Below are 3,692 nucleotides of genomic sequence, written 5' to 3' on the forward strand. Positions count from 1 at the left end.
GAATATAGGATTCCACTAAGTCTCCTATCTACTTACTCCAGGACTTCAGTGAGGATCAAATGAGATGAGGCAGGTGAAAACGCTTCACAGACATTTGGTTAAAGTGTAAAATGTTTCCACCTGGCTATAAAGCAAGTCGTATTCCTGGGCTGAAGAAACTCCAAGGAGGCTAGTCACTAGGGAGAGGAACCCGGACTTTGCTATGTGACATCATTACCCTGTGCCCACAGCCACTATTTCCAGCCTGGGCTGGGCTGTGCTATGGGCCGCATTTTGAGCCATGGGGTCTGGGTAGCAATGGCTGGGATTTGGTGGGGTGTTGCTCCAGGATGGTTGCGGGGACTGTGTCCCACTTGGAGAAGCCAAGTGTTGCTTTGTGGGCACCAGGTCCATGGTGCCATTTCTCTGTAAATGGCCAGTGTGCATCATGGCAGCTCCTGTGTTGAGTGTCTGTCCCCTGGTGGTCAGTGCATGTCAGTGACCGATCGAACAGTTGGACACTTAGCATATTGGCCTTTTATATATATAGATATGGAATACTTAGGATTCATATTATTATTATTTTTAGAGAGAGTGAAAGGAAGGAGGAAGGGAAGGGAGAGAGAAAGAGAGAGAGGGAGATGTGCCCCTACTTCCAACCTGGGGCTGGATCGAACCTGCAACTCAGGCATGTGCCCTTGACCAGAAATTGAACCCTTGACCCTTTGATCCAAAGGCCTACAATCTAACCACTGAGCAACAGCAGCCTGGGAAGGATTATATTATTGTTCTTATGTCACAGAGACGAATACTGAGGCTCACAGGAATGAAATAACTTTTCAATGTTCTATACTTAGTTTTTTGGGGGAACTATTTCTTTTTTTTTTTTTAACAGTTGTATAACTTTATTCGACCATCATCAGCATTAGTTCTCGTCCACATTAACGGTCTGTAGATTTTTGAAAGTGGTGACAGGCACATAGATGACCAATGCATATAGCTTGTTTGGTGAATCTTCATCCTCATTACGTTTTCTGGACAAATGTAACTGGATACAATATGGGACATTCCTTATTCCTTCGGCCCAGACAGCTTTATTGAGCCTGGTGTCGTTGCACATGTCCAGAGCCCCCATCTCCTTCAGGGAAAATTTCCGGATCTCCTGAGTGCCGAGGGGCATGCTTCTTGAAACCCACACCATGGATGCGCTTGTGGATGTTGATGGTGATCTCCTTGGTCACCACCTCGTTGATGGCGGAGCGGCCCTTCTTCTTCTCACCACCCTTCTTTACGGGAGCCATCGTGCCTGGCAAATTGGAAAGAAAGAGCGCGAGGTATTATGGGAGAGGGAACGCAGGGTCCCGAAACTATTTCTAAGGCTAGCCAAGACAGCATACTTTCCAACTTAAAATTTAACTAAACACTATTTCTCTTCTTCACCTAGATTCCAACAAGTTTTCTCATTTTAAAAATGCCATATATTTTTTGGTGTCAATTACCCTATTTTGAATTGCTACTAAACTTATCAGTTTCACTTTATAATTACTTTTGTTAGGGGTAAATTATTTATAATCTTAACCTCATAATTCCGATTGTGCTGATGTGAGCAAATATGATATTCTTTCCAATACCGTGGTCACATTGTTTATAGCTTCTATTTTGTGTTGTTCTCTATTTTCTAGGTTTAATGGTTAAAATATTATTATATTTTTAACAAATTTATAAAGGTTGCATTCATATTTGCTAAATAACACTTTCTATAATATCACAATTTGGTGACAGTATCCATTCTTTAAAATTATACCTTCCTAGATTTCTACCATTTAGTAGGGGCAAGAATTTTTTTGCTTAAAACTTTCAAGAAAGATACATGCTTGGTTTTTAGTATATATCTGTTGTTACAGTGGTAGGGCAATTTTCATTAAATAGCAAATACTTTAACTCTGTTCCTTAAGGCTTAATTTCATTTTCTACACTTAGATGCATTGTCATGTATAGTACAATTCACCCTTGAACAATGTGGGATTAAGGGCCTCAAATTCCTGCTTAGTGGAAAATCTGTGTGTACATGTGGATTTCCAATTACCTGTTTATCCTTGAACAATATGGATCAGTTGAACTGTAAAAGTCAATTGAACTGTGAGGGTCAATTGAAAAAATCTACATTAAGTGGACATGCGCAATTCAAACCTATATTGTTCAAGGGTCAACTGCAATAGGAATTTCCAGTAGCTTGAAAAACTTTTTCAGTTGGCATAAAAATACAACTCTTACAACTCTTTAATTACAAAGATTCATGATTAGAAGCTCACAGTTTAGCTTAACATCATGACTAGAATTGTTTAGTTTTCTATTTAATGAGTCCTAGACAAACTCAAAATAGCAAAGGTTAAATTAATGTCTTAGAAATAGTTTGTTTTATCATACATGTCCTGATCATATGAAACCTCTCTTCTTCCTCTGAGAAATATCAGAATGTATTTCATTGTATATGGCTCATAAAATTAATATTTGGAATGTCACAAGCATAAAATCTCTCATAATATGGAAAAAGTTGGAAATATGAAGATGATCTTTAATCTTGAAAAATGGTTTATACTGATTTTTAATTTTATTAGAAGATATATCTACATCTCAAGCTTTATCTATGTAAGAAGAACAGGAAAATCTCAGGCTTTGAGTTTGGAAGTTCTTGCTCTAGCATGTGGTAGCTATGAAACATTGGGGTGGATACTTGGTTTCTCTGAGCTGATTTATTTATGGGAATAATAATATTTGCCTGACCTTAAAGAGTAGTTGAGAGAATCAAATGAGATCACATACGTGGAAGATACTCTGGGAACTGCCCAACGCAATGCAATGTGGTGGCTATGTTAGCTTTGCATATGCATCCACACTTCACCAATGTGAAGTGTAAGCAATGCTTCACCAGCCCATTTGGAAAGGGAGAAGGGGGACAATACATGAAGAAAGGGATGTCATAAAAAAGTCCACATTTCCCATTTTCTCTGGAAAATGTTTAACTATTTGCCAACATTAGTCCTGTCTTTGTACATGATGGGAGTCACCTGCAGATGAGTAGAACCTGCCTGCCTTAAATAGATCAAGTGCTCTCAAGTTCACCACTATCTGTGCCACATCACACACCTCTCTTCTTGTCATTTCTGAAACACCCTGTCTGGCTCCTGTCCCAGGGCCTTTGCATTTGCTAATCTCTAATCTGGAACCTTATTCCCACATGTACCTATTGGCTAAATCCCTCTATTGATTCAGGCCTCTGGTCAAAGGCCACCTCATTATAGAGGTTTCCCCAGACCTCCCTCCTTAAAATGATACACTCATTTCATCACTATCCCTTTGTTCTACTTTATTTTTCTTTGATGCACATATGGCCAGGTAGCATTTTATGTTTATTTACTAAATATGCCACTCTGATGGAACATATGCTTCGCCAGAGCAGGGCCTTGGTTTTGTTCACCATGGTTTTCCTACCACTTACCATAGTGCCTGGCACAGAATAGCACTCAATAAATATGTATTGAATGAATGTTGCTCTTGCCATTTTGCTCAATTTCTGAGCACTGTAGGGGTCGGGGTCAGAAAACATAGGCCTCTGGTATGTTCTGGCTTCTAAAACAAAAACCAAACTGTAATATAATTTGAATCATTAAAACTTTATCTGAAGCATTGTATGCACAACATGTATATGTTAT

The 3,692-nt window shown here is 39.1% G+C and overlaps 1 pseudogene across 1 annotated transcript; it reads right to left on the minus strand.

The window, feature by feature from the left end:
• Positions 1 to 904: 904 nt before the first annotated feature.
• On the minus strand, positions 905 to 1,308 carry LOC307104352 (large ribosomal subunit protein eL31-like; annotated as a pseudogene). The gene has a single exon. The product of its transcript is annotated as a large ribosomal subunit protein eL31-like (transcript).
• Positions 1,309 to 3,692: the final 2,384 nt, after the last annotated feature.

The sequence above is a fragment of the Cnephaeus nilssonii genome (genome assembly GCF_951640355.1).
Source record: "Cnephaeus nilssonii genome assembly, chromosome: 8".
Taxonomy (NCBI): domain Eukaryota; kingdom Metazoa; phylum Chordata; class Mammalia; order Chiroptera; family Vespertilionidae; genus Cnephaeus; species Cnephaeus nilssonii.